Here is a 16,835-nt window from a genome sequence, read left to right on the forward strand (position 1 = left end):
GAGTTTAATCTTGGAATTTGTTGAGCTTCACAAATGTATAGATTAATGTTTTTCGTCAAATTTGGAGAATTTCAAGCATATTTTCTTCAAATATACTTTCTGTCCCTTTCTCTTTCTCCTCTCCTTCTGGGGCTCATTATGGGTATGTTGGTATGCTCATAGGTCTCTGAAGCTCTGTGCATTTTTCTTCATTCTTTTTTCTTTCTGTTCCTCAGTCTGGCCAATCTCAATTGACTTGTCCTCAATTTTGATGATTCTTTTTTCTGCCAGCTCAAGTCTGCTGTTGAGCCCCTCCAGTGAATATTTTATTTATTTTACTTTTCAACTCCAGAATTTCTGCTTGGCTCTTTTTAATAATTTCTGTCTCTTTATTGATATTCTCTGTATGGTGAAACATCCTTATCATACTTTAAGTCTCTGTACATGGTTTGATTTAATTAGTTCTGTCAACATACTTATAATAGGTTATATGAAGCCTTTGTCTAGTAAGTCTAATGTCTCAGCTTCCTCAGGGAGTTTCTATTGACTGATTTTTTTCCTGTATTTGGGCCTTCCTTCCTCCTTCCCTCCCTCCCTTTCTCTCTCTCTCTCTTTCTTTCTTTTCTTTCTATCTTTCTTTCGTGTGTCTCATATATTTTGTTTAAAATTGGACATTTTGGGGGCTTCCCTGGTGGCGCAGTGGTTGAGAGTCCGCCTGCCGATTCAGGGGACACGGGTTCGTGCCCCGGTCCAGGAAGATCCCAGATGCTGCGGAGCGCTTAGGCCCGTGAGCCATGGCCGCTGAGCCTGCGCGTCCGGAGCCTGTGCTCCGCAATGGGAGAGGCCACAACACTGAGAGGCCCGCGTACCGCAAAAAAAAAAAAAAAAGTGGACATTTTGAATACTGTGGCAACTCTGGAAATCACATTCACACTGCAAGGGTTTGTTGTTGTTGCTGTTTTTTGTTGTTGCTCTTTATTTAGTGTCTTTCTTGGACTAATTCTGTAAAGTCTGTATTTCCTGTTGTGTGTAGCCACTGAAGTCTTGCCCAGTTATATCACTGTGGCTTAGTTGTCAGCTAATAATTGGTCAGAGGTTTTCTAAAGTGTCTTGAACCAATAACCCTCCCACTTTTTTGCAGAAAGGCTCTGCGTGTATTGTGGTACACTGTCAGTGCTCTGGTAAGCGGTTCACAATTATGCCTTAGCCTTCACTTCCTGTTTTCACAGACTCTCAAGGTTAGCCAGAGGTGAGACATGGGAGCCTTCTAATGTCTTTCCTGGGCATGTGCACAGCCCTTAATGTGTGTGTACTTTTAGATCCTTAGGAATGTATTGTAGCTTTTCAAAGACCTTTTTGGACATCTCATTCTCCAGATCTTCCTTTTAAGTTTTTTGGTCAGTCTTTTGTTTTTCCCAACAGATATCATGGCCTAGGCAGCTGTGATGTTAAACAATTGCCACTGATAATGTTTGGCAAATGCCCTGTAAATAGGGCTTTTCCCACTATCTCACGCCCTGCTGAGTAATGTCAAATAACTACAAGACATGGGAAAGAGGCTTTTTCAGGGAGCTGACAGATCAAATAGTCATAGTGCTCTGAGGATGGGACTTTTTGAGGAGCTCCAGGCTGTTCTGCCCCCACCAGTGACTGTTAGGCAGCTAGATTTCATGGCCTTTTACCATGGGTGTGAGGCTGCTGGTTTTCAGGGCTACCACTGAACAGGAGAGAGGGGGTTGAAATAGGGCAAGTTAAAAGGCCCCAAAGATCAGTGTTCTTAGCAAGAATAAATAGTTTTCTTGAACAAATGCTCCTCAGATTGTCTGCAAACTTTTGAATCATTTCCATAGTTCTGAAAAAGTTGATTTTAACACTTTTTGCCAGTGTTCTCATTGCTGTTTTGCAAGAATGGATCTTCAGAGGTTCCTACTGTGCCATTCTGAAAGCTCCTACTCACAGATTTTTATTCTGTTTAGGGTACAATCAGATCTCCATCTAAAATAACAATCTTGTGTGGATATTTGGGTCAGAACTTCTTAGCAGTGGGCAGGATTTGGACTAACAATGAAAATGCTGAAGATGGCCTCTTTCTGTGTCTTCAGGACTCTAAAAGACTGTCCTGGACTGAGGCTGGGCTACGATCATGAGTAGGGCAGTGGGTGAAAACTATGGGCAGCCAGTGAGATAATGTTGTTTTTTCCCCAACTCGGTTGTTTCTTTCTGTGCTCATAGGCATCTGAAAACCTGGAGATATGTTTGAGCCAAACTTCTGCAGAGATGGGCCACCAATTCCCCTTTACTTTCACCGCATTCCCCAGAAAGTTTATTGGACTTGGACCTTTCCTTGAGAAGGAATTTGGGAGAGAATAATATTAAAAAGGGGGAAACAAACACTTACTGAATGAACCAATGAGTAGTAGGCTGGAGAGATCAGGGAAGGCTTCCTGCAGGAGGCACGGGTTTGATCTGATTCTGCAAGAATGGGTGCATGTTGGTTAGTTGAAGAAAATGTGTGGTGAGTAGGAAAGCAGTTAAATTTAATGCAACCAATTGAGATATCTGTAGTTAATTCCCCTCACTGAGCCACTGTAAGAATATATCCCAGGCTTATCCCTGGGAGAAAGCCAGAGACTAGGCAATGATTTAAAAAAAATGGGGGAGGCAGTATAACATAATGGTCAAGAATTCAGGTTCTGATGTCAGACTGCTTAAGTTCAAATCCCAGACTTTCTGCTTATATGCTTATTAGCTGTACGATCCTGGGCAATTTAACCTCTCTGACCCTATTTATCTGTGAAATAGGGGTACCTTCCTACCTCACAGGTTTTTGGTGAGAAGATTAAATGGGATAATGCATCAGTAGTGCAAAATACAATGCCTTGCCCAGAGTAAGTGCTCACCAAAAGACATCCATATATTTTTTCTTCCAGTTTTGAGGTATAACTGACACACACCGCTGTGTAAGTTTAAGGTATACAGTATAATGATTTGATTTACGTATATCATGAAGTGATTATCACAATAAGTTTAGTGAACATCCGTCATCTCATATAGGTACAGAATTAAAGAAATAGAAAAAACAGTTTTCTTTGTGATGAGAGGGCTTAGGATTTACTCTCTTGACAACTTTCATATATAACATACAGCAGTGTTAATTGTATTTATCATGTTGTACATTATATCCCTAAGGCAGCCAGATTTTTGATCTGAGTCCAGCCACGAATTCAGATACCAGATGCACAAAGCTGGAAACCATGTCGGTATGGTCAGAATTGAAATTGTCTTTGAATGCTTCCTGCAATTGCTTTGTTTATTTCTGTTCAGTTCACCTTTAGAATTTGGTAGCATATTATTGAAAATGCCAGTATGTTTCCATATGTTAGAAAGAATTGTATGGAGTGTTTTTTGTTTTATGTTTGAGAGACAGAACATTAAACAGGGCACTGCAATAGAGGCAGGGATCCCACAGAGAGAACCCCCAGGGCCTAGGTGAGATTCAGAGGGATGGAATCAAGTCCTTGATCAGCTTAACCTCCTGGGAGTAGATTCTACTACCTGAGCTTTTCTCTTTTTGGATTTCAGAGGTACAAGGTTTTTATTTATTCACTCATCAAACAGGCACTGGGGAGGGTGGAGGTGCAGTGGTATTTTTTTTAACTAGAGCAGGGGCTCTGGACCCAGGTCAGGCTTGAATCTGAGCCCTAACATTTCCTAGCTCTGTGACCTTGGGCAATTTGCCTAACCTTTCTGTGCCTCTGCAGGATAATATCTGTCTCATAGAATTACTGTAAGAGTTAAATGAGTTAATACATGTGTACATAAAGGACTTAGACAAGTTCCTGGCATATAGTAAATGTTCAACAAATGTTAAATGTAACTAATTTTATAATGGGTGGGAAGGTGATTATTTTAATTTTCTGTTTACATGTTTAACCCTGTTTATATGCTCAATTAAACAGAATTCAACTCTTCACTCTGTATTTCCCATGCCAAGTAATTTTGTTAGGTGAATGCATGTTCACTGGTAAACAATCCTAATGTAGTGAGAGGTACTATAACAGAGCTTGAGTACAAGGCACTTTGCAGGACATGAGGGATATGATATGTTATGCTCAACTTTGAGCAATTCAGGGAACATTTGGTTGAGAGGGGCTGTTCCCTTCTAGAATTTTCAGTGCAGTCCGATCTATGAGAGCCAACAGCATCCAGGAACTAGGTAAAGCGATGCCAGAGAGCCACCAGGTGGCAGTACTGCACAGGGATTCAAGTAGAAGAGGAAAAGAGGAGTCCTTTCCAGCCAAGAGTTCATGTTTATGTCTGACGCAGTTTTTCTCTCCTCTCCACAGAAATTCAAGCCATGATTTCTTCCCCTTTGTTCTGCTGGTTTTGGAGCACTGCTATTCCTACCCAAGGCTGCTTGGGAGTCATCTGGCACTCAAGCCGCTCTGTCTTTACCAGGCAGAGGAGAGAAACGATGCTGAGTATATTTCCAGTTCTTTGCATGTTGGGCTTCTAACTCCCACACCACCCACTTGTTTCTCCTGCTATGCCCTGGATGGAATTAAGAGTGAGGTGAGAAGCAAAACTAACATTTTTTGAGACAGCAGGCACTGTATCAGAAACTTTATATAATCACGTTGTTGAATTGCCACAGAACCCTGAGAGATTAATTTTGTAATTTATTTTGTCCATCATCTTGCTTGAGCAATTATTAACATAGGCGTGGCCAGGATTGTTTCAGCTATACCCCCCATCCAACACCACTGGATTATTTTCAGGCAAATCCCAGATAATTTTTCACTGCATAATTTCGTTTTTAAATACTTTCTTACATTCCTCTAAAAGGTAAGGACTTTTAAACACACCACAGTATCATTATAACACTTTACAAAAACCCAAGCAATAGTATCCTAACATTATCAAATATATACCAAGTATTCAAATTTACCTAGTTGTCTCATTTTTAAAATTGTATTTGGTTCATTCAAATCTGGATTCAAACAAAGTTCATAGATTTAATTCATTTGATATATGAGCTGTGAGCCATTTTACATAGAGGGAAACTGAGGATCAGAGAGGATCATCAGTTCAGTATTCAAAAACAGTTCTCGGGGCTTCCCTGGTGGCGCAGTGCTTGAGAGTCCGCCTGCCGTTGCAGGAGACGCGGGTTCGTGCCCCGTTTCGGGAAGATCCCACATGCCGCGGAGCGGCTGGGCCCGTGAGCCATGGCCGCTGAGCCTGCGCGTCCGGAGCCTGTGCTCCGCAAATGGGAGAGGCCACAACAGTGAGAGGCCCGCATAACGCAAGAAAAAAAAAAAAAAAAAAAAAAAAAAAACAGTTCTCTGTTGAATCAGACCTGGTACCAGATGTTGGGGATACAAAGATTAGGAAGACCCAAGTCTCTGCTTCAAGGAACTCAGTCTTATGCTCCTGTAATGCTCTGTGAATATATCTATCACAAGACTTAATACACTATGTTATTAGTATGTGGTTGTGTATTTGTCTTCCCAGATAGGTGGCAAATTCCTTAGAAGGCAGGGGCCAGTTCATAGTCAACACTGTAATCTGTAACATCTTACGGAAAAACCCGAACGAACTTTTTGGCCAACCCAATACTTAACGTAGTCCCTGGTACATAGTAGGTATTTAACAACTATGGGAAAAGGAATAATTTTGTCTGACTGGGCAGTGGGAACCAGTGAAGTGTTTCAGGCAGGGCAGTGGCATGATAAGGTTATCACTGTAGGTAGGTGACACATGTCATCATTTGGATTGGAGGCAGAGAAGGGGCTATTGCTGAGTTCATGCTACAGAGGAGGAGTGACAGACTAAAGCAATGGCGGTGAGTATGGAGAGGAGAAGACAGACTGGAGAGTTACTGAGGATGTGAATTTGGCAGTATTTGGTAATTTCTTAGATGTAGAGAATGAACGTTTCTGGCTTGGGTAATGGTGGTGCCACCAGTAGATTCAGTGCAAAGAGGAGAAGCGAGTTTGGGGTGGAAGATGAGTTCCACTTTGGACATGCTAAGGTTGTGTCCGTGTGATCTTCAGGAGGATGTGTGAGACCAGAGCCCAGGTCGGCGGTCAGGAGTGAAGATCAGGGGATCACAGCGTGTAGGTGGAGCTTGAAAGCCTGACGGTAGATGCCATCACTTGGGAGAGGACATGCAGTGAAACAGGGAGTGGACTAAGGAGTGAACCCTGACACTTACCAAGGGAGTGGAAAATGAGAAGCCCATGAGAAAGATGAAAAAGGAACAGCTGGGGAGACTGGAAAAAAATTAGGATAGTGTGGTGCCACAGAAGCCAAGAGAGGAAAGAGTTCAGGAGAGAGGGAGTGGGAGTGGTTGACACTCTTGAGGCAGGTAAGGAAGTAGTGGTAGAGGATAGCTCAGTGCTACAGCCAGGGTGTGGTCGGTGGTGGAGGAGTGGCAGGTGGTGAGCCTAGAGAGGCCAGTTGGTCCCTCATCCAAAAAGGCCTTGGTCACCCAGCTGTGGAGTTAAGACTTCATTCTGTAGATAATGGGGAGTCATCAAGTGGTTTCAAAAAGGAGTGACCTGGTCAGATCGGGGTGCTCTAGAAATATCAGGCTGAGGCAGTGTCGAGGATGCTGTGGAGGAATAGAACTGGAGGCAGGGCTCCTTAGAGTGGAATAAAATGGCACTTGGGCAGTAGAGGTATGGACTGTCTTCCAGGACTTTTAGTAGGTAAAATTGGCAGGCATTGAAAATGGTAGCTAACACTCCCTGAGCTTATGTTATGTGCCAGGCGCTACTCTCAGTGCTTATGTGAATTATCTCACGTAATTCTCACAACCGATCTATGGGGTAGATAACATTATTGACCTCATTTTATGCCTGAGGAAACTGAGGTACAGAGAGATAAAGCAATTTGTGGAGGATCACAGAGCGGGTAAACGACAGAGCCTAGATTTAAGTCCAGGTGGTTGGTTCTAACCCACTCTAACCTGTTTCACTGCATGCCACTCTTAACTTCTAGATTGTTTTGCCTTGATTAGATGTGGGGAGTGAGGGTATTAGGATTAGGTTCAGCTGTGAGCTATCAGACATCCAAAATAACAGTGGATTGAACAGGATAGAAATTCATTTCTCTTTCATTAAAGAAAGAAATTCATTAAACCCTAGAAGGCTTAATGGCCTGTCATCTCCACAGTGTGACACTTGTCCCCATGGTACAAGATAGAGCTTTAGTCATCACGTTCATGTTCTAAGCAGCAAAATGCTGGGTGGAGAGAAGGAAAGAAGAGATACTGGGGACAACTAGTAGTCTCTGCTATAAGAGAAGTTCCAGAACACTGCCATGGGTGATTGCAAGGAGGATGGGGTTACCAGGAGTTGAAGTAGAGAATACAGGAAACCTGTTGGACCTTTATTATTTTTGTTTGTTCACCCAGGGTCTTTCCCTTCCCTTGGAAACAAAACCCTATTTTTTCAGGGGGAGTGCTGCTCCTCTCCTGTCCAGCCATGGAGTTCTAGTTGGTGTTTCCAGTCCAGGTACCCTATCATCTCCCCAGTCTCAGTTGATTTGATTGGTTGGCATATGGGCGTGTGATCTAGATCAGAACAATCAAAATCCTTCTCTTCAATTTTTTTAAACCAACTTAAATGGGGGAAAGTATTGTGTCCCACTTTTGTGGCACAGCTTGGAGATGTGTGGCCAGGACCTATTGGTGGCCCTTTTACAACTCCAGGGAGGAAGCTTGTCTGAGAAAATGCAGTCAGCATGCAGGATGAGCTGTAAATTCCTATTGGTGTTCAAGTCTCTGGTCTTGTCCTTGAGGCCCATCCACATACTTGCCCTTTGTATGATTATGTCAGACTTCCAATAAATTCCTTCTTGTGTTCAAGTCAAAGTTGTGTTTCTGCCACTTGCAACCAATAAAGTCCTGATTAAAGCTGTATTCTAAAAGTTAATTCTGGAAACAATGTAGATGTGCTTAGGGTTTGTGTGTGTGTGGGGGGGTGGTGGTCATAGTAAATAGTAACCAGGAGCAGAAAGATAAGTTATGAGACTGTTTTAATAGTCTACATGAGAAACAATGCGAATCTGAACTAAGGGGATGTCAGTGGGTACTGTAGCTCCTGGCCAGTCTTGCCATGTCTCTTCTACACCTTGAATCAGTTGCCCATATCTACATATTGATCATCTCTACCTGGATGGAATTCAACAGGTTGCTGTTCGTTTTGAGCATGTTTTCCTCTCTATCCTTGGACATAGGTATAATAGCTGCTTGAAAACTCCTCTCTGTTAATTCCAACATCTACGTCATCTTGGGGGCTAGTCTTCATTGATTACCTTTTTTCTTCAGTATGGGTCACATTTTTCTGTTTCTGATATGCCCAGTCATTTGGATTTGTCAGAGGACATGTTGTAGAGAATCTGGATTCCATTGTGTCCCTCTGAAGAGTATTGATTTTTTTGTTTTAGGAGGTAGTCAACTTGACAGAACTCAAACTCCATAATCAATTTCCCCTGCAGTAAGTACCAGCTGAAATTTCTATTCAGTTCTTTTAGTTTTATCTGAGCTATTTGGAGACTGCCCTGTGCGTGCATGGTTCAGAGGTTGGCCAGAGAGTTGGACAGAGTTTATACACAGAATTTAGGGCTCCACCTGTCAAGATCTCTCTGTTCCAGTATTTTACCTCCATAGGCTCCAGCTGCTGAAATCCTGAATTCTGTCTTCCGGTAAAGACTCAGTTTTACCATCTATCCGGTGACTGACTGGGGCCTGCTCTGTGGCTAAAAGCCTTAAATATTGGGAATCTCACCTAGTTCTAATCCTATCCTTTAACTGTAGTTTCTTTTCCAGTTTCTGCATGCTTCAGGTTGTCATTACTTTCAGGTAGTTGTTTTTAAATATTTTGTCCAGAGTATATTGTTATATCTGAAGGAAAGGTGGCTTGATAGAAGCTACTCGGTCATTTACTGGAAGCCAGAACCTGCCTGGTCACTATTGTATAACCTGTGGCCAATGTAGCAAGACTCTTCTAGTCAGGTAATAAGAAATTATACCCAGATTATAACCAGATTTTAGCTCTCAATGATGTGACTTGAAAAAGGCAGTTTTATAACCAGATAAGCTAAATGTGATGAAGTTTCAGGATGACAGGTTTGGAGGTATGAGAAGCTTGATAAGCCCCCCCTGGGCTTTCCCATGAGCTAAAATGGGTTCACACTGGACAGGCAGGGTCCTGCTGCCACAAACCTGAGTGCCTATTTCCATGAGGAGATTCACTTGTTAAATATCCCCTGTCCTGATATCTCTTAGTCACCTCATCTTTAAAAAAAATTATCTGAGTTTATTGTAGTAAATGTAACTAATATATAATTCATAGATCAGAATGAGAGGCCAAGGCCCCTACCCAGTCTCTGCCAGATCTAGTATCTGGGATGGAGAAGAGTGGATAAATTGCAAAACTTTTTAGCAGGTTGAATGGTTGGGGATTGGTGACAAAGTATATGAGGTGGAATTAGAGGGTAGAGTTAAGGATGACTTCCAAATTTCTGCCTTGGGTATCTGGAAGGATGGTCAATACAAAATAGAGGATGTAAGAAAGAGAGCAAGTTTAAGGGGGAAGATGAATTCAGCTTTGGCTATGTTTGAGGTACCTGTGGGACATCCAGTCAGAGTACATCTGAGTCTGAGGATTGGAGAGCGATCTGGGATGGAGATGTATAGTGGAGAATCTCCAATGGATAAGTGATAGGTGAGGCCATAGGTCTAGATGATGTAACCAAATAGCATGTACAGGGTGAGAAGAGAACTGATAATGAAGCCCAGTAGTTAAGGGGAGAGCATAAGAAATGAGTCACTTTAGGAAACTGAGAAACAGTCAGAAAAATTAAAGACAAACAAGGAAAGGTGGTATACAAAAGTCAGGGGAGGAGAATTTCATGAAGGAGTTAGTGGTCAGTAGGGTCCAGTTCAGCAGAAAAAGCAAGCAAAGCAAGTACTGAAAAACAGGCATTGGATTTAACAACTAACAGGTCTTTACCTCAGAAATTGCAATTTCGGTGGAATGGCAAGGAGTGTTGCCAGATTGCAGTTTGAGGGGTGCACGGGTGTGGTAGACTTTAACATGTGTTTTCTGTTAACCATTTCTTCCAGTAATCATACTCCTGTATAGTCCCCTAGTCCTGAATCTGGTAAAGTCTCTAAATAAGTTTAACTGATAGAATGCAGGGAAGTGATGGTGCTTGACTTATGAGAGTAGGTCATAAGAAGCCTTGTAACTTTTGCCTGGGTCTTTTGGAGCTCTGAGCAATCATTTAAGAAGTCTGATAACCCTACTAGAGAGACCACATGGAGAAATTGTGAGACGACATGGAGAGAGAGAGAGAAGCCCAGCTGCACCCAGGGTTCCAGAAATCCCCACCAAGATGCCAAGCATAAAGGAAACCAGAACCATCTTGGCTCCACCAGATCAACCTAGCCGCCAGCTGGATGCCGCTGAGTGGCTCCAGTAGATGGCACGTGGGGCAGAAAAACTGTCCAGTAAGCCTTGCCCAAATTTCTCACCCACCCATTCATTGCAATAATAAAATGATTATTGTTTTCAGTCCCAAGTTTGCGGGTGGTTTATTACACAGCAGTGTATAACTGGAACATTGGGCATTGAAGTAATAGAGATTGTAAATGCACGTTATACTTCCAATAAGCTTGGAAAGGGAAAGATCAGATGGCAGCTGGAAGGTCTCATAAGATTGTGGTAGGATTTTTTAAAGATAGTAGGGACTTGAGAATGTTTACAGCTAATGGGGAAGGAGCTAGGAGACAGAGAAGGTTGAAGATACAGAAGAGAGAGGTGATGACTGAGGCATGAGATTTCTGAGAAGGGAAGGGATGAGATCCAAAACTCCAATAGAGGAGCTGATGTTAGACATAAGGGTAATGTGGCACTTCAATCTCTAAAATAGGAGATGTATTCCCTCCTCTGGATCTTTAAAAATCTCAGGCTTTCCCATGTACTGGACATAAGAGAATATATGAAGGTTGGTTGGACAGTAATGGATCTCCCAAGAATTGGTTGACTGTGGTACTTTCTTTCACTTACTCACTTTACCTAGACCAGGAAGTGACTAGAATTCATATCCTTAGTTCTATTTTTCCTGTTAACAAAGAGTTTATTCTGTGTACTGAGAATGTTGGAAGCAGGAATAGGTATTGGGCTTGAGGATAGTGATGAAGATTTGGAAGAGCTATTGTGAGAAATGAGAGCAGGAACTGACTGAAGTTTTGTGGGAGGATTTCCAGGTGGTATTGGATTGAAAAACCACCAAAATGAGAGTGTACTGATCATTATACCCATGATATTTTCATTATCAGTTCTTAAAACACATGGCATAAGATAGAAAAGACAATCCTTGTGTGGATTCAGAGCTGATATCTTGGGGGCAAGGTTTGATGAGAATATTGGTCAGAGAGGTAGAAGCGATGGATTACGAGATATAGAGTAAAAAAACAAGGAAATGGGAAGCCATGCTGGGAGAAAAATGGATGGATCAAGGAGGTCTTGATAAGGTTGAAGAGTTAATGCAGTGGGTATAAGAGAGAGAATGAGCTGGAGAGACAGGAGTAAACTAAAGTTCACTGTTTAAAGAATTCTAGGTGATCACAAGGTTCAGGGTATAACCATGAAAGAAGGTCATTGGAGACAAGATGGTCAAGGGAGTGACAGGCCAGGGTGTTGGATGAGTAAAAACATGGAACTTGAAATTACTTTAGGTAATGGAAGAACTTAGGGGTGGAAAAGAAGAAATTAATTGGGATGCCATAACCCTCAATGAATATAAGGGAGTGAAAAGAGTTCAGAAGCTGACACAGCAAGAAGGCTGTGATGTACCTTACAGAGAAAATGTATGCATTGGATAAGCTTCATTCAGGCATGAGTTAGTGATGTTGACTGTGAGTTCAATTTATTGATTTAACAATACGGTACATCCAGAAAAGGGAAGAGGAAATTTGCTGACCTATATGTGACGCCACTCCAGAAATCACTAAAATACCATTTGTCTGCGATGAAGCTATGGCAAAGATGGAAAAGCAGCTAAATTTGTAGGTTCATAAGATGACAACCAAACTTTACAAAGCATAGTAAACAACATTTTTGTGAGGCTGAGAGCCAAAGAAATTTAAGGTCATGTTACCCGGGTCAGGAAAATGTTAGACCCTTCTTGGTATTGTAAAGAAACAGTGCAGGGACTTCCCTGGTGACACAGTGGTTAGGAACCCACCTGCCAATGCAGGGTACACGGGCTCGAGACCTGGTCCGGGAAGATCCCACATGCTGCGGAGCAGCTAAGCCCCTGTGGCCCAACTACTGAGCCTGTGCTTTAGAGCCCCTGAGCCACAAATACTGAGCCCGTGTGCCACAACTACCGAAGCCCACGTGCCTAGAGCCTGTGCTCCACCACAAGAGAAGCCACTGCAATGAGAAGACTGTGCACTGCAATGAAGAGTAGCCCCTGCTCGTCACAACTAGAGAAAGCCCAGATGCAGCAACGAATATCCAATGCAGTGATAAATAAATAAATAAATAAATAAATTTATTTTAAAAAAACAGTGCATATAATTATTTTAAGAAATATAAAATAAGGTGTCTTTAAACAGAAACACAAGTGAAACAAGGTTATATGTTGATTGGTTGATGAGAATGTGACCAGAGGCTTGCAGGAACCTTACCCTGTCTGTCTGCTAGGAGCAGTGACTCAGCATTTGCTAGTTCACTGCTCAAGGTAATTTTATTGAACATGACTACCATGTATAACAAGAATTGACATGTATATGTGTATGTGTGTGTGTTGGAGTATTTTAATGCAAATTTCAGACATCCTAACATTTCCTTTGTAAATATTTCAGTATGTATCTCCAGCACAGTGGTTCTCCAAGTGTGGTCTAGGGACCCTGGAGACACCTGACACCTGAGATGAATTCAAAGTTCTGGGAAATCCTCCTTTTTCCCACTACATATCTCCATAAGGTTGGATTTTCTTCATACACATCAACCAAAATAACCACAATCATATCACAATGATGAAGCAAATACGAGAGTCTAGCTGTCTTGTATTATGGCAGACGTTACAAGGGATTTTCAAAGATATAAAATATTTCTAAATTAGTTTTTGTTTTGGAAAACAGTTATTTTAATAAAATATGTTGTTTATGTTAACATGTGGGTTTATTATTTAATGAATTACTAAATGTTTTTAGATATTTTCAGTTTTGATTTTGAATATAGTAAATATTGGTAAATCTATAACGTATATAAGCAAAAGTCTTTAGGGTCTAAAAACATAGTAGTGATCTTTTTTTTTTTTAGTAGGATCTTTTTTTTATCATGTGCATGTAATTTTATTTTAAACTGTATTATAAAAAAGCTGTCAGAATTTTAAAAAGAAGCACTAGTGCACTTCTTTGAGCACATGTTTGCAAAACTTGCCAAAAGGAAAAGGAATTTTTAAACTACTCCAGCTATGCATGAAAAGGAACTAGCACAGAATGATTCTAGTAATTAAAGTCACCAAGGCTACTTTTTGAAACCTGGAAATCCCACAGTAGCTTTTTAAAAAAAACCTTTTTTTTATTTTTTAAAAACATTTTAATGCTACATTTTATATACTTTTATTTATTATTATTATTTCTTGGCCACGAGGCATGTGGGATCTTAGTTCCCTGACCAAGGATTGAACCCAGGCCCCCTGCATTGGAAGCCTGGAGTCTTAACCACTGGACCACCAGTGAAGTCCCACTTTTTGTTTTCAAATAATTATGGCCTCACAGGAAGTTGCAGAAGCAGTGCTGAGAGGCTCAAGTGCCTGTCACCAAGCTTCTCCCAATGACAGTATCTTATGTAATTACCATAAAATATCAAGTCCAGGAAACTGACATTGGTACAGTATTGGTAACTGGACTACAGACCATATTCAGTTGTCATCACTTTTTACACGCATTCATTTTCATGAGTGCATGTAGCTCTATACAGTTTTACCCCATGTATAGATTTGTGTAACAACCACCACAGTCAAGATATAAAACTGTTCAGGGCTTCCCTGGTGGCGCAATGGTTGAGAGCCCGCCTGCTGATGCAGGGGACCCGTGTCCCGGTCCGGGAAGATCCCACATGCCATGGAGCAGCTGGGCCCGTGAGCCATGGCCGCTGAGCCTGCGGGTCTGAAGCCTGTGCTCCACAACGGGAGAGGCCACAACAGTGAGAGGCCCGCGTACCGCAAAAAAAAAAAAAAAAAAAAAGATCTTGGGGGGGGAACTGTGAGGACAGGTGTCTGGAAACCAAGGGAAGATAGTATCTAGAAGGAGGGAGATAATGCAAAAGAAGGTCATTCAAAGGCTAGTTTCTCCTGACAAGACTCATTGCATCTCTTAGCGTCTAAGGAGACTGAAGGGAAAAAGGAAGAGAGAAAACCCATAATCTTAAATGAAGGCTATCAGACACAAAATTATTTAAAAGCTTTCTTTTGGCTATAACCCTCAGACTGATCTGAATGCCCAGGTCTCCCATCTCTTCCAAATAGGGAAAATACATACTTCCCAAATAAGGAAAAGCCAATGTCACACAAAGTGAAATAAAATATCGGGTATGCATCATTTTGGTGAAATAAAAATTTAGACAACTTCAAGTTTATATGACATAGAGAAGGACTGGGGGTGGGAAGAAAAAGGAATGAATTAGAGGATTTCAAAGCAGTGGTCTATACTGAACCCCTGAGCTAACTCCAGTGAAAAGGAAGGCCCTGGTAGGTGTAGCATTTATTTATTTTTCTTTTTACTCTACCTGGACCCAGAAAGAAATTATGACAGCATAAACTTTATTTGGGTAAATCATTCAACAAGTGTTTATAGGGTAAAATTGAGAAAACGTGAGCAGAAAAAGTAATATTTTAATCTAGGATAAATGAGTGGGCAGATTCCCTCCAAGGGTAGATTTAGAGAAGGATACTACAGGCTTCAAACTAAAGGAGGCTACAAACCTACAAGAGTCAGAGAATGTTGGGCGCCCCTGTGGCTTTGGGGGCCTGACTGGAGCTACCTCCTGCCCAGGCAGGCGGGAGGGGTCCCCTTTGGCTCCAGAGAGATGGAGGTGGCTGCCAGGGGCCCAGAAGTGCCCCAGAGGGATGCAAGGAGTGCGCCTCTTGAGCCTTTGCTCCTGGCCAGTTCTCAGCTAAAGGGTCCAAGGCAGAGGAGCTCTCCCAGCCTCCTTCTGGCCATGAGGGTTAAGGAGCTGAGGCTTAAGGCACACCTGGACTGCTGGGGGTGGGGGAGGGGTGGAGGCAGAGCGCAGGAGACTGTGCTCCACCCCCTCCACCTAGAGAGACTGTGGCTGAGGTGGATTGTAAGGTCAGTTGTGGAGTCATGGACAGAGCAGGAGGAAGAACCAGGGAGGAGCTTAAGGGGGACGATTCTGGAAGGAGAAGCACTTCAAGGCAGGTTCTGAGTGCGGCAGCCCAGGGAAGCCTGCAGTGGGCTTCTTGCAGTGCCTGGCTCCTAGCCCTCCCTCAGTGCCTCAGCCTGGGGGACCCCCCCTTTGTTTCTATTGAACAGGCTAGCGTAATTAGAGCCTCAACACCCCTCTCTTCTTGGGACCACACAGCCCAGGGTTCTGTGTGAAACTTCTGGGTCTGCAGTTCCTACCAGGCTTCCTGTTGATCTAGACGTGAGTCCCCTGCCCGACCATCATGCCCTGTCCCCCTCTCCCCGCCTCCCCTACCCACACAGCTTCCTGTTCCTCTCCTCCACACACCATCCCCCGCACAGCACACCCTGTCCTCTCACCCCTAGTTCCTTCCTGGCAAGCTCCCTCAGGTCTGCATTCATTTCACTCCACACCCTGACTTAAATGAAGTCATCCCCCTACCAACCTAGTCCTGTTCACAAGGATAGGAACTAATGATATATCTACAAAGAACATGGGACCCTCAAGGACTGAGGTCATTTCAGGCACACCCTGCTCTCACCCCTAGTTCCTTCCTGGCAAGCTCCCTCAGGTCTGCATTCATTTCACTCCACACCCTGACTTAAATGAAGTCATCCCCCTACCAACCTAGTCCTGTTCACAAGGATAGGAACTAATGATATATCTACAAAGAACATGGGACCCTCAAGGACTGAGGTCATTTCAGTCATTTTTAAAAATTATCTCCAATCTGAAGCCATGAGATGGGGCAGGATCAGGTGTCCAGGAAGGTGTCTCCCCTATTAATGCCCTCAGTTCTGAAAGGCTATGTGGGCTTTCTGGCTTTCTAATGCCCCTGTTTTCACATGCCCTGGCATCCAGATTGCTTTTCATCTTTCCCTGGTGATTCCCATTTCTTAGGTCAGGGGGAGGTTAGCTGGGAGTCCTTGGGCTTCTGGTGTCCCCTAGCATGTAGCTAGGGTTAGGCTTGGGCCGTGCCAAGCCTCCTGGTATAAGTAGCTGCTTTCTCTGTAATTGGAGAGGAGCCAGAGGGTAGTGTCAACCCAGAGGACAGTCTTGTTGTTGCCACGAGGTGGTGTCCAGAAGCAGTAGTAGCAGCAATCTAGGGAATCTGCACAGGGAAGGGAGAGACACCCCTTTCCAAAGTGAACAGGAATGGAGCCCCTGAAATACCCATTTCTCATTTTTGCTCCCACCCCTGTCCTGTCATCAGATTTCTCAAGATGCATTAGCTAAGAAAGCATTGGGGCATTATTAACTAGTGGGTGCAAATTAGACTCTGTGATATAGGAGAAAGGTCAGTTGTGATAAGGGACTCTTTGGGAGATAGCTCCTTTCAGCTTCTCTTTTCCTCATCTTAAAATGAGGTTGATAAACCACCACTTCACAGTATGAGCTCCCCCC

The sequence above is a fragment of the Lipotes vexillifer genome, unplaced genomic scaffold, assembly GCF_000442215.2.
Source record: "Lipotes vexillifer unplaced genomic scaffold, Lipotes_vexillifer_v1.1 scaffold669, whole genome shotgun sequence".
Lineage (NCBI taxonomy): Eukaryota > Metazoa > Chordata > Mammalia > Artiodactyla > Lipotidae > Lipotes > Lipotes vexillifer.